Raw genomic sequence first — 24594 nt, 5'->3', positions numbered from 1 at the left:
GTAAAAATATAAATGGCTAACACCTGTGTCTGATTGGCAGAGAGGCAGCTTATTTATAAAATGTACTATAGTACCATTATAACTAAGCAGATTTACATAACGCTCATCTTTCGTCAGAAAAGAGACATTTGGAAGCTCTGACATGTTTTACATTTCGATTTTCCCGATCCCCTTGAAAGATTTATGGGTTTTTCTTGTGTTATAGATCCTTTAAGTAATAGGTAAACATAGCAACATAACATTGTTTTTTTTTATTTCCTAAATTTCAATAAAAAATATGGCTGCTGCCATTAATTTTAGTCATTCGTCGTAGTTTAAACATTTTTGAATTGCCTGTTTGTTTTGTTGTTGTTGTTTTTTTACATTATTTCCAGTTAAGTTTAAATGACTAAGACTATGTTGACTTTTACAATTTCCTTGAACGATAACTTCTTTAAGAATCGACGGTATAAGCTATAAATTCACAGAAATATCATAAATCACATATCAGAAGAAATTCACAAATGCTGCAATCTGATTGGCTACGCAACTACGTAGCCTCATACTGTCCAGGTGTCTAAAAAAACCATGAGCCTGTTTCGTTGTTAAGTTTTGAACGAGTTCAACTTAGAAACATTTAAATCATTCGCTTTTGATTTCTCTGTGTGAGAATTGATTCAGGCTTGGCCCACGTCAACGACCACGCGAAAGAAATCTTGAACTCATAGGGCAATTTTCAATCCAAGATTACGTTTGTTTGTTCCACTCTGTCATTGATCCAGAAAACTTGGGCCACTCTCTTTCAACCAATCAGATGCAAAACTAAAACCAACCACGACTTAGTCGCCCGTGTTTTCCCGCGCTTTAGACAGTTTGGTTGTGTTCACTTTGATTTCACTTTGGCTCTTCAGAGTATTTTTTTCTTTTGATTGGCTGTTGGGATTACTTTGGTTTCAGTTTTACGACACTTAGTCAAAAAGCGCTCCACCCGAAATTTCAAGGGTTGAATATGAACAAAACTGGGAAATGTCACCCCAACTCAACAAGAGAGAGAAATTCACAAACGGAGCAAAAATCGTCAGGCAAGTCGTCGTTCCATGTTATAGCGCTACTCTTAATTTCTTAATCCACCCAAAGGAAGTAGTGCAACTGATTCTACGTGATATCAGTACGACATGCGCGCAAAAACACGTAAGCGTATCTGTTAACCACAGAGTTGTTTGGCTTTAACATCCTGCGTGCTAACTTTTAACACTGATAACTAATACATTTTTGGTATGTGTGATTTGTTCAGACAGTCGGTCCACGCTGTGTAATAACACATTACACAGCCATCCCTTCCAACAAGGTTCATGCAGCTGTTTATTTTGTTGTTGTTGTTTTTTTTTGGTTTTGTCTTTTCGTTTCAGGGCCATAGAGGTGTTGCAAATACGGCCACCGGGCCTGAGAATTCACATCCACTTTCAAGTCAGGAAGTCCTCATAAGTGACTTAAGACAAAATTTCTCCTTACAATATCAAAACAATATAAAGTAGACAAGTTATGAGAATAAAAAAAAATCAACAAGGGGATTATCAGTTGATCCATCAACAAATTCTCCGAACTAACATCTAAAGAATCGTAAGACAGACAGTAAGGAGAGTTAATAAAAATATCTTGGGAGTGAAAGGGTTAAAGGATACAGCCTTTGAGCGAGAAGCCAGTATGGCGATTTGGATCGTAAACTTTACGGTAGTCAAACACTTGAATAATTTAGAACTAATTTAGTGAACCGAATTAGAGCGTAGAAACATCTTCTGATGATTGTGTTCATAAATAAAACCAACCAAATTGAGCGTTATCCGATGTTCTGCCAACGCGTTGCAAAATATTTGCATTTTTTCACGTTTTGGACACAAAAAAAGTTTCTTACCTTTATAAAAACATTGGTCGGAACCAATTTCTGCGCATGTTCATCTCAGCTAACCTGAAAGCGAGGCAGTTTGAAATGCAGCTTGGGAAGAGTCAAAAAGCCCCCGTAAAGAGGGTACAAACTGAACTTGAGCCTGTGATCGCCAGTTGGCCGCAGACGAAATTGAATCTGGAGATGAAATTCATAGTTAACAACTATTCACCAAAGTTGCGTTGGCTTCTGGCGAATTCCGCCCGCGTTTCTCGTAGATAAATAGCAAAGGATATTGGGAGTTTGAGTAGCCAATCACAGTGCAGTAGCCAATGATATATTTCTTCCATTATATTATTTCACCAAACCCCCTCGCATGAGACAAGTTTTACGTGCAGCAAGTAAGCTGAACTAACCTGTTGATGACCTGAATACATAAAGGCGTCACTCGGCTCCACTGTGACTTCGACTTCCTGACCTTGAAGCGTTCTATTGCGAACGAGATAGCTTACGAAAAGTGGGCTCTGTACACAGCCGTATGCAGGCAAATCTGAAAAAAACGGTACAATAAATAAATTTTTTTTCTTTGGTCTTGTAACGAGGTCGTGCCTCCATGAGGATTAGAGCCCCAGAATTTCGACTTCCGCTCTCGAATGGCAAGCTTTACTTTTTCCTTGTCCCACGCTTGTATGACGAAGAAAAAATATCTTTCTTTACTTTATTACGGAGCTTTAAATTTACCGTCTTTCCTTTTCTATTCATTAACAAATACATATATTCAAAGATAATTTGGTTTCATCAACTGAAGTGATAATGTAAATTGGCCACCGTAAAGGGTTTCTACAGCTGAAGTATCGACGTAGGGCTGACGCTCCAGAGGTCCGCTTGAGAAACTCTTTACAGGGACCAATTTCTTTTATTAACTTTGTTAATAAAACATGACTATTGTTCAATACCCCCACTGACGTAGCACCAAATTATGTTTAAAAACGTACCCCCTCTATACATTTATTAACACTGAGTTTAACCACGTTTTCTTATGAGTGGCTTTTCCTATTGCGTGTGAGGTTTCCTCATCTCTTGAACAATTTGAAACCCTGTAAAACGCGCAGTAAGAGTGCTTTCGCACAACCTTATCGACTTTATCGTGTTTATGCCAATTGGCCCGGAATTTCACCAAATTGACTGTAAGACTGATAGTTGTAACACATTTGGACGAATTTAAGAGATCCTCGCAGCTAACAACACTACTGAAATAGTAGTTGAAAATAGCACCTGAAAAAAATTTCAGGCCCGTACGGGATTTGAACCCATGACCTCTGCAATACCAGTGCAGCGCTCTACCAACTGAGTTAACAAGCCAACTGGGAGCTGGTCAATATGTTGTGTCCAAATTAACCATCCAAGTGATGAATAATGATTTTAGATATATGAAATTCATACATTTGCACTGCGGTAAAGAAACGAATTTAAGAGATCCTCGCAGCTAAGAACACTACTGAACTTGTAGTTGAAACATAAACTCACATCTGGACGACTTTGCCTGCACAAAGGTGGAGAAGCACGAATAAACCTTTTCCAGTATAGTTTGATTTTGACGCTTGGCATATTGCCGCATGATTAACCTTGCTGGAAACGTACCTGCCTGTATCGCAAAAGGAACACTCTCTCCTGTTACAGAGGGGAAAGTGAGCTCTGTGACCACAACTGGAAACTTATCAGCCGCAGAAGTTCTAAAGAAAACAATGTAAAATGATTAAATCAAGAAACGAAAGGACTTCTATATATTCCCCTAAATAAGGTTCAGTTGAAAAGGCATCAGTGGGTCCACTGAGTGTTGGCAAAAACCACAAAACCAAAGTAATAAAATTGGTTCATCAGAACCAATGAGAGCACGAAGAAAAATCAAGCAAACTGCCTGAAGCGCGGGAAAACGCGGATGGCCAAGTCGCCACTGGTTTAAACTTTGCATTTCATGGTGGGTTGACAGAGAGAGACAGTTGTGCAACTTTCCTACTCCAATCACAAAGCAAAGGAAGGCAAGACCAAATTTTGAATGCAGTTCGGTATTACAATCGGTACTCAATTGAAAATTGCTTCAACTATCTCACTTATCTTAGACTCCCTCGAGTTAACCACGAACTTACCGTCTCCACTGAAGGGCAAGACTTCCAATGTTCACGACCTTCAGTTTACTGACACCCTCTTTAACAGCTAAGCAGTAGCATTCCGACGCACTTTCACCCTGTTGCGAAGAGACTGGGACCACCATACGTGGAGTTAGAAGGAGGAAAAGAAAACAGCAAGCAAGTCGGGAATAATTGTCAGTTTTTCACAAGAAATCTTGCACCCGCAATTTGCATATAAGGACACATAGCGCAAAGCTGTATGTTCATATGAAAAGGGGCCTTGAAAACTCCCCAACAAAATACACCTCGTATTCCCATGTAAATTCTTACCCCCTTCCTACATTGGTTTAAAAAATCGCTCAACCTTTCCTGGTATGTTTTTAACGAAGAGGGGCCTTGAAAACGCCTCAACAAAATTATCCTCGTATTCCCATGAAGACCCCCCCCCCCCTCTCTCCATTGGTCTAAAAAATCGCTCAACCTTTCCTGGAATGTTTTTAACGAAGAGGAGCCTTGAAAACACCTCAACAAAATTCTCCTCGTATTCCCATGCAGATTCCCCCCCCCCCCACCCCTTCTCTCCATTGATCTACAAAATCGCTCAACCTTGTCTAGTATGAGGAGGGGGCCTTGAAAGCCTTGAAGCTCCTCAGGAAAATTCCCTTGTCTTCCCCTGCTGATTCTCCCCTCCTTCAATTGGTCCAAAAAAACGCTCAACCTTTTCTAGTTTCCCCAAATGTTCGGCGATTAGTTATAAAGAAGCCTAATCCACTCTAACGACGAGAATCTCACAGTTTTTTTGGGGACAGCAATGCAAGTAGACGCATCTTTAACTAATTCCGATCGGTTATTCTCGTAATACACAGACATGTATTCCTTACTTCCTTGCAGCTGCGATCCCATCTCTTCGCCCACAATATTCACTTCTGGAGACTGAAATCAAACAAACAAACAAACAGTTCTCCGGAATTTCTGCTTCTAATTCGAAGCACAGTTGAAAGTAGGAACCGACTATTCTCAAGAAGATATAGGTTCCTTGTCAATCCTCGATAAAACCTGAATTTCTCAGGCTACTTTTTCTTCAAAGAGTTAAATTGCAGTAAGTTTGAGAAGATCAATTCGAGACATGTCATCTTATCCAAAGGTTGAAAAATAATTCATGACATATTATTTGCGCGCGGTTCCGGCACACGCACGAAAGCTGTAGTATATATACATTCCCAGCTTGACTCGGGGAAGGGGATACTAAGTGAACCCAGAGATTCACTCTTCCACTTAATCGGAGATTTCGCTCCGACCCACCCCACCCCACCCAATATCTTGCAGCACTTGCTCTCCTGCTCCATTAACTTATCTTCACGACTATATTTTCTAAAGGAAGACAAACCAAGTTTTTACGAACATAAATTGTTTGTAAACTCACCATATTCAATGTAGTGGTGACCATGGTAACAGGCCAAGGTGAGGTGCATTTGATGCCAGCTAATAAGAGGAATGGTTCTTCTTCGAACAGCTGATCCAGTCTCTCCAACTGAGAATAAACGCAAATCAATTAGAGGATTCAGGTAGAGGATTTTTTAATTGTGTGTCGAAAGAAATCTGAGATTGCTTGCCTTCTATCATTGGTCCAGAAAACTCGCGCCACTCTCTAAACCAATCAGATGCAATACTAAAGCCACGTTTTCCCGCCCTTTGGGTATTGTTGTTGAGTTTATTGTTTTGAGTTCTCATTGGCTCTTTCAGTTATTTTCCTTTCTTCTGATTAGCCGCTGTGATTGCTTTGGTTTTGGTTTTATGACAGTCAACCGAAAAGCGCTCCATGTTACAAGTGCAACTCACATTCACAAGTGCAACTACATAACAAAGCGAACGAGAATTAAAATTAAATGTGGAAATACTGAGAGGTAGTTTTACTTTTACTTTTAAGACACAAAAGAGTGATCTCACCTTGGCACAGGTACAGGTGACTGGCGAAGAATTTAGTTCAACTTGGACATCTACAGTATAGATAATCTGCATAAAAAAAAATAAATAAAAAAATAAGCAAATGACCAGGATTAAGCATTGATAGGAATCTTTTCAAAGAATGCAAGATATCTTAACTTGAAACTCGATCCTAAGAGAGTAAGAACATACAAAAATATTACGTATCTAAAGGTATTGTATAGAGATCTATTAACTACGTACTGAACGGAAACGCATAGCCCGCAGAACATGCACAATAGGGCGAACGGAGGCAAGCGGAAGTGACGTACGAGGGAAAGGCGGGACAAATAAGGCACTCCTCCCCTTTCTCTAATCCTCGTTCGCCTTAAAAACGCCTCTTCTGCAGGCTACCTATTACACGACAATTTGACTTGAGGTCTATAAATAGACGCCCAAAGAATTGTGATCAAAGGTACAATTATAGCTTACTTAAGTATTATACCTTTGCTGTTACAGTCCGCGATCCTACTTAAGAGCATTTGACGAAGTACGACCTCTCGATCTAGAAAGAAAAGACGAAAGGGACACATTGATAATATGCAAGACGTGAATTAGGATGGTTTATTACTGTTAAAGCCTTATTTTCCTGCACACCAGACAAACGAAGTGAAGGCAGTTTTTTTACTCCAACAGCACTACATGGAATATCAAAAAGAAATAACGCGCGCAACGAGTACAAATTACCCTCGATATTGTACGGTTATTTCGACAGTTGGTTACTTTGTACTGCAAAAAAAACCTTGTAAATAGAGTAAAAAGATGGTTTTTTTAAGATCGGTAAAGAAAAAGAGAAAGGTGTTTTTCGTCTCGTCTCGAGCGTAGGACAAAGAAAACATTCCCCATGAGGAATCAAACCTCCAACCTTCGGATTCCGCGCTTCGATGCTTTATCACTGAGCCACAGAGACTCTATGGTAAGCAATTCCCTTTACGAAGCTCATATATGACACGCGTCCTGCATACTGCTAGGATCAGCGATGTCGTTGGCGTCATGTTTTGTAAATAGAATAAAAAAGATAAAAAAAAAAACCTTTTTGACAGGTTGGCTATGCTTTGCGTGAGTTGGTTTATTGGAGAAAAGAAGGGACGACATTTTCGTATAAATAAATCAGTTGGATAACGAATAACTTATTAGAAGTTTTGGTGTATAGTATCACTGAGTATTTTCATTGGTTGGTTTCAAATTTGAATCGGTTGTCAAAATACGGCAACATCGTAAAAAACACAGCCATACTACACACCAAAACGTCTAAAAGGATAAAAATTCAGCGTGTGTCATGAGGTTCCCAAAAACAATAAATTCACCACCACCATCAAAGTTTTCTGTACACAAATCTCACGTGTCGCAAATCAAATTTCACTCTGAAATGCATAGCTTCTTGATTAAAGGTAGAGACGCAAGGGTCGAAGATAAAATTCGTAGCCATGCACGCCTATGTATCATCCTTCATACAACCTCTCATACCTTATCAGTCTTTCCATCCACAGTAAATTCCAAAAAGTTCGTTGCATCTCTCTCAGCCTGATCTGCTGCGAGTACTTCTGAGTATATCAAAGCGCCCGGAAATACAATTAACAGAAACTTGACATTTTGAACGAAAACACATCAACAAAAATTAAATTTTTGCCTAACTTCGCTGTGTGATTGGTCCAGAAAACTAGCGCTACTCTCTCCACCAATCAGATGTAAAACTTCGGTTTTACCTTGAACTCTAATTGGCTCTTAAAGTTATTTTCCTTTCTTCTGATTGGCTGTTATGATTCCTGTGGTTTTGCTTTACGACGCTCAAGCAAAAAGCGCTTTAACGCTCTAATCTTCCAACGAAAGGAAAATACCCAGGCTCTCCCAGATTGAATATCCTCACTGACATATCAGAATATAATATTCGGGAAGACGTTGTTGTTTTAAAAAACTCACCTCTTTCGGGAGATTCCTGCTCATCCTGAAATCCAAGCCATGCTCTAAAAAAAGGCACATATTATTGTTGTGACGCTTGAAAGAGGAGTTAGGTTCACGAAAACCGACAAAAGCACGAAAATGTGAGAAAGGCAAAGACATGTTGCATTACTTTCAGATAAAAAATAGACGGTAGGAGAGGAGAGAAATGGTTCACGTTCTTTTTTAACACTTAGATAAAAACACACTGAAAAGGCATACCTGAGGTCTCTCAGCGGTGTATCTTCCAAGCTCTCAACAACCAGCTGAAGTTCATAAAGCTCGTTTATGAGGGCGGGTCGTTCATGCTTCAGTGTGATATTAACTTCAGGCTTGCGCGGTTCAATTCTGGCGTAAAGAGTTCGCGAAGGGAACTGACATCAACAATAAATTCCACCTTGTTGGGGTCGTAATTTTTCATTTGACTAATTACTTTCCGAAGAACTCTCAGTGCCATGTGATTCAAGCCTGTAAGCAATTACCATTCAAGTGGATACCGTTCTTTGCGCGCACTGATTGGCTAACTGGGAGGTAGATACGTTAAAAATGTTTTGGACCACTAGTTATTCAGTTTGTGTGGTACAAACTGAAATAACAATTCACCTTTATGTCTGTTAATAATTGTTAATATTTACTCCACTCCGTAGCTAAAGATTCAATGGAAAACAAGCATGACTTACTTAATTTTCGAGATGACCTTCAACTCATCCTAGTCAAACTGATCCTCCTTGCTAGCGGATTTTAACCCGTATGACACAAAGGGGAGGCTTTGGTTACCAGTCTCCCCTCCCCAGCCACTCTACACCAGTACAGCACACCGAGACTCACGGGACCCCAACTCCAAAGCAACGGAGGTGACCTAGGAACCACAACGAAGAAAGCTTAAATCTGAACTCTCTTTTAAAGCAGTCTCCTCCGGAAAAAAGTTTTCTGTCAAACTTTGCCGGTGACACTACCGAGAGATCTGGGTTTGAGCCCTGGGTTGGGATCACTGAGTAATGTTCTTGGACAAAAATTCTTTACTCTACACCTAGGAATGATAAAGCGCGGGGAAGCAGGGGGAGGGGGGCAATCTTACTTTGGACTGACAGCAACACTCCAAACATAGCTTCTAGTTAAAGACCATTAGCTTTTCCTCTTTTGGCTACTAGTCTCGTAAGCTGACTGCAACATTATCATTTCATACGAATAAATTATTGATAAGTGCAAAGACTCGAATGGCAAATTATGACAGTATTTTTTCACCTGAAGTAGTTTTCCAACATCCTCAGGCTGAGGCACTAGTTGAAACGGTATGACTTTGGTCTTTGCTGAAAGAAGATACAATCCACCCTCCCCTTGAGCGGACCCAGTCTCCACAACACACTGTTGGTTATAAACCTAAGATAAAAGATAAAAGAAAATTGAGTCAGGCCAGTAGAAAATGCAACCAAGTTAGCTTCCAGAGTGTCATGGCATGATTACAGGCAGACAGACACGAAATTAGCCTGTTCCAAGCATGCAATCACAGCCGTGAAATTCCAATCACAGCTGAGCACAAGAGCATATTAGTGACGCGTACTTGGTCGACCTCATCGCCTGAAGAAGACTGGCAGTATGCAGTAGAAATGTTGCGATTCACACCCGAAGTGACCACAAATGATTACTTTTTACTTTTGACGCCTTCAAGATCATAGACGATAAGACATCATCATGCAAAACCAAACCAATCATGCCTTTATTATCCGCGTTTCCTACACTTACTATTGTACACAGTTGTTTGATGTCAGTTCTCCTTGGTGGATTTTATGGTCGACCTTCGTTCCGGTTAGCTGTGGTAGTTACCTTGCTATTGTAAGCTCGAGACTAAACTGTGCTTTCATATTTTGGCGAAACAACGTAACACTAGCCTAACGTATGTAGGAATAATTTAACTTACCTGATTGCTAAAGAAAACGGCAATCTTCGAGAATCGGATGGAAAATGGGCAAGAAACCCTGAAATATAACAACACACAACAATAACAAGTGTTTAGACCTTTATTTAGAACAACTTTCAATTGATTGTCAATGGTAATCCGGAACTACATCAGTTTTTCTTCGTTACGGTCAAAGATCGGTCTTAAAAAGTCGAGCCACTATCTCTACCAATCTCCCGCCTTTTCCCGCTCTTTATAGCAGTTTGTTTGTACGCTGAGTTTTCGTAAGCTTCTCGTGATATTTTCCTTTATCCTGAGTTGCCGTAGAGGTTATTTTAGGTTGCTGTACAACACTCAATCGAAAAGCGCTCTCAATGAATCACCGAATCGTCACCATGCATAATAGAACTAAATAACTTCAGTGCTGACAGTTTTGAACCAAGGTTGTGGTCTCGTAAAAGCTTCCTCTTAACCATATCATTCCCATGAGTAATCAGAACTTACATTCTCCATACTTTGATAATTTTTAACGAAGACAGTTAACGAGAATTAAGAAAATGATCCATTAAGGGATATTCAAGAAAGAAACGACATGTTACGGTGCGTCTGTTCAATAATAAATTACAGATGACGTCAAAATGTATCACTTTTGGCTCTTTCCAGCATTTTAGCGTCGCCTGTGATCTATTATGGAACAGACGTATGGCATCAGGGGATCTGTTTGTCAAATATAACACCAAATCCTCATGGCATGATAACATGTCTAGCCCTACACGTAGGAAATGCTTTCCTGCAGATCAGGTACGAAATTAGCCTTTTCCAAGCGTTCAGAGTGAAAACCAGAGAGGTTTAAGGTCAGATCGCGTGCTTCATAACGCTCACAAAGAATCACCGAATCGTTACCATGCATAACAGAGCTAAATAATTTCAGTGCAGACGTGAAAATGTATCACTTTTTTGTTATTTCCAGCATTTTAGCGTCGTCTGTGATCTGTTAATGAACAGACACACGGCATCATGGAATCTGTTTGTCACGTATAAAACGAAATTCTCATGACTCACCATCAAAAGAAAAATCTGTCATTGGTTTGGAGAATTAATAAGAGCTTGAAAGTTAAGGGTGAAAGCTGTTTTGGAGTAAGCGACTCTAAGAAGACATTACAAACCTTAAGTAGATTTGAAGAAGGATGGTAGAATCTGCTGTTGTAGAAACTGAATCAAAGACTGCCTTGCATTCCACTGAAGGAAGAACAAAATTGAAAACAATAGGAAATATTACAATATCATACTTTGCATAAAACAAATAAAATAAATTCATTCATTCATTAATATTTTGAACTTAAAAATTTTACCAGTCTCTTTATCAAGTCTTGGTTTTAAAGGGTATTAAAGAAGAGTTTTTTTCTACCCTAAAAGATTTTGGTTGCTGTATTTGGAAATTGAATTTAGGAGTTTCTACAGCTAAATTCAGTTTCCGCCTCTGTAAACTGTGAAAAAAAAATACACAGTAGAGTTGACATTTTCTTACCAAATGGTGCTATTTGTTCCATCTGTATGGTAAATACTTGGGGTGCCTGTGGTGTCACTTTAAGTGTTTTCCACAGCTCTTTAGCTTCTTCCACTGCTTCAAAGTCACAGCCTGGCTCGGGCTCAGGACATTCATTCTGTTTGTAATTCCAATAAAAAATTAGAAATGAAACATGATACAGTGATAAGAATTCAGTTGTCTTTCGTAACATGCTCATCCTGTAATAGTAGCGCTCGACAAAAAGCGAGTTATCCACGCGCGAAAGACCAGCCATGCGGGCAAGGAAACTCTCTTTCCCGCGTTTTTAACTCGCGTTCAGCCGCGTGCGTGCTTTCCATGTCTAAATCACCAGTGTCAGGGTCGTAGATGACAAAAACAGAAAGAATCAGCGTAAACTCATTCTACAATAAAAGTTCCTCCATAAATCCTCTTTAAACGACCATTGGCAGTAAGTCCTTACCGACATGACGTGAATAAGATTAGTTTGACATCTTGTTTTCTCTTCAGGTGAATTTTCAACATCTGATGTTTTCTTGAATCAAGGACTTTTCCACTAATACAATAACAAATATTGGGTAAGATGTTTTACTAACGTATTACACCGCTGTGAATTTGACTTAGGTAAAATCTGTACAGCTTTATACAACTACAAATGTCAATATTATCCTAAAATTCCCAAATTTTGCAACCTTACTAGTTGGTTGCCCAAGAATACCTTGCGTTTTGAAGGCGCTTTTCAGCCTCTCCACCTGACTTGGAAACCAATTTAACCCTTTAACCCATAAGAGTGACTAGCATGAAGAACCAATAGGAACTCAAAGCAAAAACAGGCACCCTGCCTGAAGCGCGGGAAAACGCGGAAGACCAAGTCGTGGTTGGTTTTAGTTTTGCATCTGATTGGTTGAGAAAATGGCGCGAGTTTTCTTGACCAATAACATAACGAAGCTAAGTTACACCAATGCAATCCCAGATCACTTTGCATTGAAAATAACTCTACCCGAAAGAATCACTTCACCCAGAAAAAAATACTACGTTCAGTTATTCAAATGATAGGCAGCATTTTCAAGGATACATCTTCCCGTCAATTCAAGCGAAAGGGTGATATATTCCTCCACATTGCCAACCAAGTACGCACACCTGCAACAAGAGTTAAGAAGACTAAGGATATACGAATAAATAAATCTAAAACTTGAAGTTGAGAAAAACTGTTTTGAACGTTTTACACTAAAATTGCTATTCATAAACAACCTCTTGGCAATAATTTGACGTTAAACAAGAAGACAAACTTAGATTTTTGGCATTGTAGCAGTCCAACTGAACAGACGTGGAATTATTCCGTCTGTCCGAGTTGGCTGTGTCCGTGTCGTAAATGAGCCAAACTTCCACCAACCTCGACGTAGCATCCCTGATTCTCACGCTTGGGGGCTTTTCAATAACGTGTTGCCAACCACAACCAAGGTAAACCCAACAATCAATCACAGTGAAGATAAAAATCACAAGTGATAACTTACAGAGGAAACAAGTAAGCTGCCTGAAGCGCGGGAAAACGCGCGTTACCAATGCGCCATTGGTTTCAATTTTACACCTGATTGGTTGAGAGGGTGGCGCGTGTTTTCAAGACCAATCACAAAGCAAGGTAATACAAAACCAAGTAAATTCAGATTATTTCAACTGAAAATGTTTACATGTTGAGTTCTCAGAAACAAGAGCTGGAGAGTACAAATCTTGTCTCACTTACTACAAAACAACAGTACCTCAGTGATGTGATTAAAACTGACGTAAGAAGTGACCACCATTTTTCTCTGCGGTAATCCCAGGTGACTTTTCCCAACAACCTTAAAGAAGAAATCTACGAGGGTTATGAATAAAGCCCTGAAAAATGCATATCTAAATTACATTTTGGTCTGAATTCCTCAATAAAGTTAAATGGAATATTAATCAACTCATTTTGTAGTATGTTAGCGTCTTTTCACGAAATTACTTTCACGCAACGGCCTCCGGCCGAAAGTAATTTCATAGGAAGACGCTTCAAACGGCCTGGCCTGCCTGTGGTACAATACTCGATCACTACTGATTCTAAACTGAAACATTCTCTTATGCTGCACTCACAATAAGGCTTTACTGTAATCTCTAGCATGGTAATACTCCTCACCCATCTGAACCACTGCAGAATTAACAAAAAAAGACTCGCTTTTAACGTGAACATGAAAGAACTTCAGAGCATACAATAGAAAATGATTAGCTTGCCCAGTTATCCATATGCAATATTAATCATCATTGTAACTACTATTCAACGTACAGTTGTATCCATATGTTTTATCAAGTATTCTTACTGCATATTATTGTCATGTTGATAATTAGATAAGAAAAGCCAATAGACCTCGACTATGTACACTATATCACTCTGCTTTGTAAATTTAATAAAAAAAAACTTTTAAAAGCACTACATGTACATTGTCATGAAGAAACAAAAGCTTTTAGTTGCACCTTGCTAAGTTCTTAACCCTTTACACTCTAAAATCAGTCTATATATTCTCCATACTGTTCTTTATACATTTCCTAAGGTGCTGACAAGGAGATTTTGTTCACCAATCAAAAGCCTCTTTGGTTGGTGATCATTTCCTTTATTCTCATGACCTTAACATGTCATTCAGGGCTGATATTTTAGGGAGAAATTTGATGCTGGTCACTCTTAGGGTTTAAAGGGTTAAAGTGAAAAAAGAGAGAACTTACTCAGGTATCTCTTCATCCTGGGTGATTTGTACTTTTTAAACTGAGCCACTGCACTACTGACAAGGGGAATGATAACCCACTGGGAGAAAAAAAAAAAAGGAGCCAATATTCTAAGTACCTCAACCACATATACAAAGTAGGTTAGCATAAATAAAGAGATTGATGGTAAGAGTATTTGCTAACAAGGTATTATGTAATACTGGCAATTGGGATTTCAAATTCATAATTGCTTTGGTTTGGCTAGAAAGCTCATTGATGCAATTGTGCACAACCAAAAATTCACAGTCATATTAACCTTGCATTTAAACTTAATTTGTCACCATGACTTCTCCCTGACATTTATCTGGTCTTAATTTTCTTGAAATGAAAGTCTGCCAAACGATACAGTACACTTACAGAATGGTCCACTTGGATTTCTTGGGACTGCAAGGCTATAATTCCAGCCTTCTCTATTCCTGCATCTGGTGGTTCTGTTCCTACAAATATGTTAAGTCAAATGAACCCAGCAGTTCTACAAATTAAAGGAAAGTATTGCATCTCAACAGATCAAGTTTCAAATAAGCTCGAAAAAAAAGTTTTAAGATTTTTCTTCTGACAGAGTGTTTTTAATACACGAAGAGTTTTCTCTTATCAAATGGAACAAAATTCTAACACTGAGCTTTTCAACCAGTACATGGTTTGCAAAGGAAACTTACTGAGTGTCACAACACCTTCTGTACTTACTCTAAAAAACACTGCAAGAGGAAAAAATTATATATTTGCAGTTACCTTGAAAACCTTGTCGCCAAGGTCTCTGACCATAGAAGTCGAGATTTCCAGCATTTTCTAAGGGATTCATAGTAATTGGAGTGGTGGTCTAGAGACGAATTAATAACAGATTCCAATGTATTAACTAAAAAGTAACTCATCAGACTCAATGAACAATAAAAGTTAATTACATGCAGAAAACAAATGACCCTTTTGAGTGGTAGTTAATTGGTTTTTGGTTAGGTATACTTTGAAGGGAATCTATGACCCTTTCTTGCCACTAGTTTACATTCAACATTATCCCACACTACAAGGGTGGTTTAAAGTCTAAGGCAATATTACTTATATCAAAACCTTCCCTACCCCTCCCCCAAACAATTTCAAATTTTGTGTGCTTTGTAAACGTTACCAGGATTAGTGCCTAAACTTAGGCTTTACCAACATTGCTAGAGGGGGGGAGTTCTGTGTACACAGCTGAATTGGCAAAAGATGGCCAAGATGGTTAAGAATATATGAAAGTCATATATTTGATCAAATATGACTTTCATATATTCTTAACCATTTATTCATCACTTCACAGGTTTATTTAGAACCAACTTCATGACCAGCTCCCAGTTGGCTTGTTAGCTCAGTTGGTAGAGCGCTGCACTGGTATCGCAGAGGTCATGGGTTCAAATCCCGTACAGGCCTGAATTTTTTTCAGGCCTTATTTTCACTACTGCCTAAGTAGTGCACATTACTGCGAGGTTCACTTTCATTCACGTCTTTATCCGCAGATCAAATATATGACTTTCATATATTCTTAACCACTTTTGTAATATGTTGGGATATAGGATATGTTTTTGATAACTGTCCGAACAAGCTTTGACCTCCATTGTAGCTATGTCCACTCATGTGCACAAGTATGTAGCCCAATTTATCTGGGTAAGGCCCTCCAGGAAAAGTTCTTCAGAAATAATTTGTACTTCAAAATTACCTAAGTCAGACAGTTCTCGTCTTCAAATTTATATTGGTAAGTTTCAACTAATGATAAAAAAATGGTCATTTTCAATAAGAAAAATATTGCTCCTTTGAGTTTGTGTCTGTCACTGTTCCTTCAGATCTTTCTCAGCAATCCTCTGGCATGATAATTATTTTACTTACATGACACAAGCCCTGGCAAAGCTGTCTCCTGACAATGGCATTGTTTGCTGCTTGTTGATAGTAAAATCCTGGGTGTTGAGTCTGTGATAAAGTAACAGTTAAGTCTTTACCAGAATCTGAGAGTATGACTGATTTGGACACTCTAATCAGTCACTAGACCAGATTTGTTTGGGCACATTTATATCAATCCTATTTATTAAGGTGCCTCTCTCTGTTTATAGCCAAAATTTAATTAGGGGAGAAAAGATCATCATGATTGTTAAGAGATGACAAAAAAGTACCTTTAAAACAGAAAAACATTCCATTATATTGCATACAATTATCATAAGAGATATAGCATAATGGGAGACAATTTTTTCTTTATTCTAAATACCAATTCAGAATACTTAGTAACATAATTAGTAAGAACTTCTTTCTCTTCTTACAGATGTATTGTTGTTTGTAGATTTAATAAATAAATATTTCATTCATTAAACCAATATGCCAACACAGATCTTCTACATTGTTACCTGTAAGGCGGTTAAACCATTTCTGATGGCTTCATCAAACAGTTCTCCAAATAAACTGAACCTGTATTAATTTTTCACATAGTTTGTTATTGATTAAGCCTCTATAATTCCCTACCATACAGCATGTTGTATTAAATTTGACAATTATTCATCATTGAACTGACTAACAAAATATTTAAAAGTCTCCTGTTTTTCATCATTTCAGTTCCATTACGTTGAAAAGTTCAGTTAAAAATTTCACTTCAACTTGACCTGTTCTTGATCTAATGTTGTTCAGAAACAAGAGTTGTTAGATCCTGGTTACAGCTCGGGTTTCTTTGAAAGCAAAAACCTTCTACAACACAAACCAAAGAGGACTCACCACATCAAAGCTTGTCATGGTTTCTGTAGCATAAAGAGACTAAAAGTTCTCTCTCTGGATTTGATGCTACATATAGGTCTGGTAGATTACGGTACCCCCTACCCTCACCCCCACCCCCCAGCATTTTTATCAAATTCCCTTCATAATTGGCCAATACTTATTTAAACTCTGGGGTGGAGGGAGGTACTTTAGCTGTACATATGTAAGTGCCCAAAAAACAAACTGAATGCAGACCTTCCAGTTAAGAGTGAGGAGGCTAAACAGAAAAAATACTCACTGTTTGGAGAGCCAGGCTGAGTGTTCAAAGGCTAAGTCAGGGCAGCCAACCTTTTCCTTAAACAAATCCACATGCTTTCTGAATTGTGATATGGCATCTAATGGGGCTGATGCTTGGAAACTTAGACGACAAATCTGTGAGATGATTAATACAGATTGATCAATGTTGTTCCATTGTCAGGATAACTCAAAAGTCTTTGTAATATATGTCAAAGGAGAGAAATAAATCATCCCAATGTAATGGTCCCATAGGACATTTAACTTCCAATATCACTGAATCTAAATTTAGCATCAAATTTTTTTCAAACATATTTGGTTTTTTTGTGACTACTCTGACTGTCAATAACCATTTAAATTTGTTTCTGTTTGTCACTGTTTCCAAAACACTCCTGTAAGTGACCATATAAGAAAATGTTGGACACATTTTTTTGTACTGTGTTTCTAGTAAGCAGTCACCAACAGGTTTGTCATAAAATCAGAGAGAGATAAGTAATGTTTCATAGACATTGTAAGCTACACATTCTATGATATAGAACTGATTCCAAGAATGAATAACTACCAGTAACTACTGTACCATAGTTCACTCAAAACTTGCTGATTATATTTTTTTAAAATAAACTTAAATGGCCACCTCCCTCAAGTGCCCACTCAAGAGCTACTTCACTGTACACCTGAGTACTGCACAATTTAAGTATCTGGTAAAAAAATTACCTTGCATTTTTGAGAAAATGAGTAAATAATTGCAAAAATGTAAATGTAATAAGAGATCTTGTATAATCTTTAACTCATCCAAGATGTAGGATGTCTTCTTCATAGCATATCTTTTACGTTACTATTATTACAATGGTATACAGCAAACATAAATAGACTAGAGTTCTAAAATATAAAAAAACACAAACCTTGTAATTAATACATCCAGCAACAACTTTGATCTCTAGTATGTTCATGTCAGTTGTCTTGATTTCTCCAAGAAGACTGTATGCTTGCCTGTAATGCCTGGGGTTAAAAAAGACAAAAGTTTTAAATCAATCAGCTGATGTCTTGTATGTTATGTACCGTAATTTCCGGTCGATTACCCGCACGGCCGATTACCCGCACCGGCCGATTATTGCATACGGCGAAAAAAAAAGTCAACGGATTACCCGCACCGGTGGATAACCCGCACGTTGTTATTCAACTTTTTCGGTGGCGAAAACGTGACATTAAGGTGATACATTTCAGTCTTTCGATTCAGACATGTGCACAATTCTGTGTCAATATTAGCTTATACTTTATTGATTGATTATTGCTGCTGCTCTATTACCGATTTCATCGGCAAGAGTTATTACTCTAAGCTTATAATCAAACGTAAAACTGTGACGTGGGCGTTTCACAGCAGGCATTTTAACTTAATTGGTGACTCGTGGATACACTTATCGCGAATGATCGAGGTTTATAATTCTTATTCAGTCAGTTACCTTTTTATAGCATGTAGGAGCGTAATGAGCAATATCCATTGTTCATTTGTCGTTAAAATACTTTTTCAGCGCGAAATTAGTTAAGTTTCGCACCTATTATTTTCAACATTCTGGTGATGCATTTGGGATTTAAAATTACTGTCGGCAATTTCTCAAAAAAATCGATATCTCCTGTTCTACTGGGCCTAACAAGTCCCTTAAAACGGGAAAATTCTCTTTAGCTCAAGCTAGTGAAAACTGGAAATTTGTTACTGATGCGCCGGATATCCTTGGATTATTTTTGTCACCATCAAGGTTTTGTTTTCACGCGTGCCGATAAAAATTTGTTTGTCACGCAACTAATTATGCGTGAAATAAACTCGAGTTGGCATCATGTTTTCGTGCCGCTTTGTGGCACTTTTGATACAATAAAATTCATTTGAGAGGTGGAAACGCAGGTAGGTGAGAAATTTTTTCAATTCAACTTCCAGAAGAATTTAAAATTGTCACATAACCCGCACCTCCCTATTACCCGCAGTGGCGCGGATTTAATGCAAAATCAACAGATTACCCGCGGGTAATCGACCGGAAATTACGGTAAATGTAACTAACTTAGGAGTTTATGATGAGAGATCCCCAGGCAAGGAAGACTGAAAATATTTGGGGAAGAAATTTGTGGCAGGAGTTGCCAATTTGGTAAACTGTGTTTTGGCTGCATGTGGCAGGGTGGAACAACTTTTCACTCTCTGTCATTTTCTTTCATTAAAAAAAAAAACAACTGCTCCTTCTCCTCCACTGTCTTAGTTCTAAACCTTGAGACACCTTGTGAAAATCCTACACCAAATGCTGCTCACACTGCTCATTTCAGAGGCAAGCATTGCTTGTTTAATATTCTCACAGTGTTTCCTTTTCAAAATTTTCATTTCTATTTTTCCTCTTTATATTTTCTTTTCTCAAAAAAGTTTCTTAACAGAAAGTTGGCTTACAGCCCTGAAAGTTCCTTTTCCTTCCTGACCCCTTAACCGAAAAAAAGGGAAACACTGAGATCTACCTTTTGGCCAACTACATGTAATTGTTGTCATTGCAAGATCAATAAAATAATAAATACTGACAAACTTACTTGATAGCAGAGTGAGGGTCTTGTCTTAGCTCATTGAAAAAGGCAACCTTGAATTGGTGTCGCACCAACAATAGCTACAACAACAGTAGAGAAGCAAAATAGGAGATTTATGAATTGTTGAGACCATGTGCAAAGCAAAATGTGGTCAACGATGTCTTTGGTGGTATATAAGAGGGTAGCAAAAAAAAGACACTGAATGAGAAACATTTCAAAGTAACACCCTTCAAAGCTGACATCAACAAGCTTTTTCTGCTTAGAATTCTTGGTAACTCTTTCCCTCAGCCTTTAACTAAATGTAGTTCTGTAGTTTGAGTAGAATCCATCACATCAAATTATTGACATACAAAGATCACTTTTGCAAAATAAAGTTCTCACCTGATGAGTTCCTTTGTTAAGAAATTCCTAATGATCATAAAGAGCATGAAAACATAATAAGTGTCACTTCATTCTGTATATTGATAAAATTTTACCTTTTGTACCACAACATAAAATTATTTTGATGGTAATTCTGGCTAGTGAAAAGGTAATCTATAGAAACAATTACATTGCGCCACCAGGCAAGTTATACAAGCATGTATATGACCCAGAATTTTGGCACATTTTCCAACAGACAGTTTTAGCTACTGGTACTTTTCTGTCCTTGATCTGAGAAGAGAAATTTACTTAGTACAGGGAGAGTGTCCTAATAAAAAACCCAATGCTTTACCATGAATTTATGTTGAACTAAGGCAGTTAAACCAAAAGAGTCCAAAAAGCTAACCAGAACGCTATCTTTTCCCCTTTTACTGACTAGTTGAAAATTCAATTCAAGACACTCGGAAACTGTGGCCTCATCTTCAATCTGTGTCATCCATCTACATGTACAAGACAATGTAGACAGTGACAGTTGAAAATAAATTTTAGACCAGGACCATTCAACAGTGGACACAGTTTATTACATTTGCAACTGCATCTCCCTAGTTTCTGCAGCATGAAGCAAATACAGGCTTGTTATTTCCTCTTGGCTGGGATTTTTATAACCTCCTTCTCCCTACTCCCTCAAATTTCCAGAATTGCAACCTCACCTTGTGGGCTTTAACTCTCCTACATTCTCCATGGTTAATTTACTCTGTGCTAAATCATAAAAAGCATTCTCCAGCCTTAAAAAAAAAAGAGGAAGAAGAAATGTTTATCTCATAAGTTTCAAACCTGTTCCTTTTTTATTTTGAAGCAGCATGAATTTCATGTCACATGAATGACTACGATAACTTGTAGTATGATCATTCAACCATTTAACTCCCATGAGTGACCAAGACAGAATTTCTCCTTACAATATCAATACAATATCAACTAGATTAGAGATGAGAATAAAGAAAATATCAATTTGGGGATAATTAGTTGATCTGATCAAAAATTCTCCAAACTAATATTATAAGAATTGTATGGTTGACAGTAAGGAGAATTACAAATTTGATCTGGGAGTTAAAGGGTTAATCAGATGAAAACACAAATCAATAGAGAGGCTGTTAACTCTCTTGGGAAAGTCTTGATAAATGCTGATAACATCTGATTTTCTGATAGATATTCCCTTATTTTTAAAACATTCTCATCCCATGTAAGTAACTAAACAACTTGTAGTGAGTCTAAAGTTAGTTAACCCTTTAAGTCCCACTAGTGACCAAGACAAAATTTCTCCTTACACATCAGTACAATATCAAGCAGACAAGTAATGAGAATAAAGAAAAAAATATCCAGTGGATTATTGGTTGATCCAATTCCAAATTCTCCACACAAACATCACATGAATTGTATGGCAGACAGTAAAGAGAATTACTAATGAAATCTTGAGACTGAGTTAAAGGGTTAATAGAGTCTGAGGCTTACTCATGTAAAAGCTTTTCAATTTCTTTCTACTTCACTGTCACTTTTTCCAAATAATTCTAACTAACTAAGTCTTTATTGTGTCCTGTTTTGTAACTTTTCTTGATCAGCTAGAATAAAATATGATAGAAAAAATATGAAACTCTTACTAAATAAATCTTTTCTTATATTTGACAAAAGTTGGGCTTTTACATTCAACTGCAAACTCAATGAAAACCAATCTCATCAAATTCAATCTAAAATGATAAATTTTGTACAAATACCTAATTGTGTAGCCAAGTGATCTGTATGTGGAAGGACAAACAATGATTTGGCTGACAGGTCACATGCACTGCACAGTGTTGCTGCCCTCTCTAGTGCTTGTAAATCATCACCTGTGATTCATTATAATAGCATAAATTTCCTCCATGAAGGGTACTCAAATCCTTGGATACAGGAACTAATATGAAATAACATATTTTTTTTTCTGAAGCATGTCAACAGGCTGGAATCTTAAATTCTTGACTCTGATTCGCTAATTGTACCCCAGTAACTGGTCCAGCTTGTTAAAATACAGTTTTACAATCATGTTTTTCGATGTGGGAAGAAACTGTGCCCTTGACCTCGATTACAGACACCAGTCTTGGGCCATACTCAAGACCTTGGGCACAGTTTTTCTCCATTTTCCAGCCCATGCCTAGCTCAATAAATGACATGTAAATAACATCATAATGCCTCTGGCAGATTTATAGGATAGACCTGGCAGTCACTTATGGTTTGATGTTAGCATGAAAACACTAAACATGGATCTAAAACTCTCTACTAATAATAACATCATCTTTTGACTTCTATGTATTTACTGATGTTTACCTGGAGGAAGAGGAGCATTCTTTTGGATAAGAACCACAGCAACCTTAGTGTTCTGGTCTTGAAGGCTGGTCCTGTTCAGAAATTAAAAGATTGCTTTAAATGTGTAGGATTGAAGTTATAGAATTCAAAATTATTCATTGTACTGGGTATTTTTTTTTGCATTTGATGAGTTGATGAGTTTTGTAATGTTCTTATTATAACTTACAGGTATCTGATTGTCGTTTGGTAGAGAAGGAGGTTTCCAGAGTGTCAGGAGCACTTACCGTTGTTATGACAAACTTATTTGATGGTTGTTATTTGAATTGCACTCTAAATCACAGTAATTGTTAATTAAGCTGATGATTGGACAAAAGTCATTTTCTTTTGTTAATTAAAAAATTGTTTTCTGCTCAAATTTACATGTTAGTATTTACATATTATTCTGTGTGTTTATCTGTCAGAGAGCACGGAATTAAGTTTTTGAGTTGTACAATGTCATAAAAATCAACACATACAATGGAACCCTCTTGTCTAAAAATCAAACTACACTTGTCATAATACTTATTAATAATTTTCAGTCATGTCATTAGTGCTGATTAAGGTTCACTGTTATAGAGGAGTAAGATAAAATTCTCACTCTCTTGTTATTACCTGACTCTTTCTAGTTTTGAAGCACATTCAGTTTGCCTGTCTTTTCACTGAACGTCATCCCAATCCAACTCATAAAACATGACCACCACAGAAGGAGAGAGATAAAGATGTTTGTGCATCCATTTTGTCTTCAAGATACCCTTTGGTATGTACCACTCATAGGTAGAACGCTACAAGGAAACAAGACTCAGTGATAAAAAGCCAACGTAAACTTGCATAAGCAGAGGTCTCAGTAACACTGGTTACAGGAGGCCTACTGTTTCTGTGAGAGGTCTTACATTGCTATGGCTATATCTGCTAAGATTTTCAATGGTAGTGACCCCACTAATGGCAGTATCTGCCCTCACTTATGGAAAATATTACTGAGACTCCATGCACACCAACAAAGATAAAGGTTCACTTAAACCTTTAATTCCCAGAAGTGATTAACATGAAACTTTTCCCTATGATATCCAAACATTATTCAGCAAACAGGTAATGAGAATATTCAAATTTATCAGGTAGAAGCTTTCATCTTGATCTAGCATCAAGTTCTCATAACTAATTTACAAGGAAATTTGTGGCAGCTGGAGGGGAAAATTAACAATCAGATCTTAGGAGTTAAAGGGTTAACACTTCAAATCCCATGAGTGACAGAGACAGAACTTACTTCTAAAATTTCAATGCAATATCAAGCAGACAAGCGATGAGAAAAAAGAAAAAAGAATAAATTACAGGATCATTAGTTGATCCAATTCCAGATTCTCTGAACTAACGTCCTAAGAATTGTACACCAAACAGTACAGAGAATTACTGAGGAAATCTTTGGAGTGAAAGGTTTAAGAAAGTCAGAACTCAAGAAAGCAAGAGAATGCTTCCTTGGGAAAAAAACCCAGGAGTATGATTGAATTGTGATTAACTCTTTTAATGATTTTGTGGAAATCACTCCTGGAATAGTGTCCATTTAACCCTTCAGCATCTAATTTCTCTTTGTCATATAACCCCAGAATCAAACATTAAGCTAAGGTCATGAGAATAACGGAAATGATCACCAACTACAGTTCTTGATTGTTACCTTAGGAAAGTATTAGGAAAAGTATGGAGAATATTCATACTGACGTTCGGGTTTAAAGGGTTAGGTTTAGTCCAAGAGCTCAAAAGGGTTTAATTTTTAGTGAAGGTGGGCCAAGTTGACTTGCCTACTACGAGAGAGCCCATTGAGTGAGCTCCCACTATACTGAAAGAGCTTAAAATAAGAAGAATTTCACGTAATCAAAGGATTTAAGAGTAACTACACTTAAAAGCGATAGCAAAGCTCACCTTTGATTTTGCTTTGGGAAATTCGTGATCAATTGGTAGAAGTCTGAAGGATAGTGGAACTCTCTCAGGATGCCTGTTCACAGAAAAAGACTCCCAGATAGCTTTGTGCAAAGGTTTCTGATTAATATCAAGTCCCATAAGAGCTGTGAGGCCCAAAGGACGGGTCGCCAGTTCTGTTGGAAACTCGCTTGCAGCCGCCATTATTGTTTAGGCTAGAAATGTAACCTGGCCGGCTGTAACGTCGACCGGTAGTGACTGGATCGGAAATATCGACTTTATTAGACGCAGATTTTTT

General features: G+C 37.8%; 1 protein-coding gene and 1 pseudogene across 3 annotated transcripts in view; both read right to left on the bottom strand.

Annotated features, from left to right (window-relative positions):
* Positions 1-2023, bottom strand: part of LOC149036624 (uncharacterized) — a 19239-nt gene extending 17216 nt beyond the window's left edge. For both annotated transcript variants that reach the window (XM_089189277.1, XM_089189278.1), the window contains exon 1: positions 1892-2023. The gene's annotated coding sequence lies outside the window, so the exon portion shown is untranslated. The remainder of the gene's footprint in view (positions 1-1891) is intronic.
* LOC149036623 (trafficking protein particle complex subunit 11-like) overlaps positions 1-24594 on the bottom strand; it is a 25314-nt pseudogene extending 720 nt beyond the window's left edge. Inside the window, exons 1-34 of the transcript XR_016181610.1 lie at positions 24300-24594; positions 23001-23170; positions 22371-22441; positions 21785-21895; positions 20726-20800; positions 20037-20063; positions 19662-19735; positions 18005-18101; positions 17107-17240; positions 16469-16529; positions 15960-16040; positions 14838-14925; positions 14466-14545; positions 14070-14148; positions 13446-13500; positions 13091-13171; positions 12409-12473; positions 11797-11858; positions 11337-11472; positions 10975-11047; positions 9830-9887; positions 9157-9291; positions 8592-8770; positions 8134-8259; positions 7895-7937; positions 7441-7536; positions 6419-6478; positions 5938-6003; positions 5414-5521; positions 4872-4923; positions 4009-4120; positions 3503-3594; positions 2278-2411; positions 1892-2059 (exon numbers count right to left, since the gene is read on the bottom strand). The product of XR_016181610.1 is annotated as a trafficking protein particle complex subunit 11-like (transcript). The remainder of the gene's footprint in view (positions 1-1891; positions 2060-2277; positions 2412-3502; positions 3595-4008; positions 4121-4871; positions 4924-5413; positions 5522-5937; positions 6004-6418; positions 6479-7440; positions 7537-7894; positions 7938-8133; positions 8260-8591; positions 8771-9156; positions 9292-9829; positions 9888-10974; positions 11048-11336; positions 11473-11796; positions 11859-12408; positions 12474-13090; positions 13172-13445; positions 13501-14069; positions 14149-14465; positions 14546-14837; positions 14926-15959; positions 16041-16468; positions 16530-17106; positions 17241-18004; positions 18102-19661; positions 19736-20036; positions 20064-20725; positions 20801-21784; positions 21896-22370; positions 22442-23000; positions 23171-24299) is intronic.

The sequence above is a fragment of the Pocillopora damicornis genome, chromosome 12 (genome assembly GCF_964200805.1).
Source record: "Pocillopora damicornis chromosome 12, jaPocDami1.2, whole genome shotgun sequence".
In the NCBI taxonomy this organism is placed as follows: Eukaryota; Metazoa; Cnidaria; class Anthozoa; order Scleractinia; family Pocilloporidae; genus Pocillopora; species Pocillopora damicornis.
Note: the sequence above shows the minus strand (reverse complement) of the source record. Positions and strands in the feature narration are given on the sequence as shown.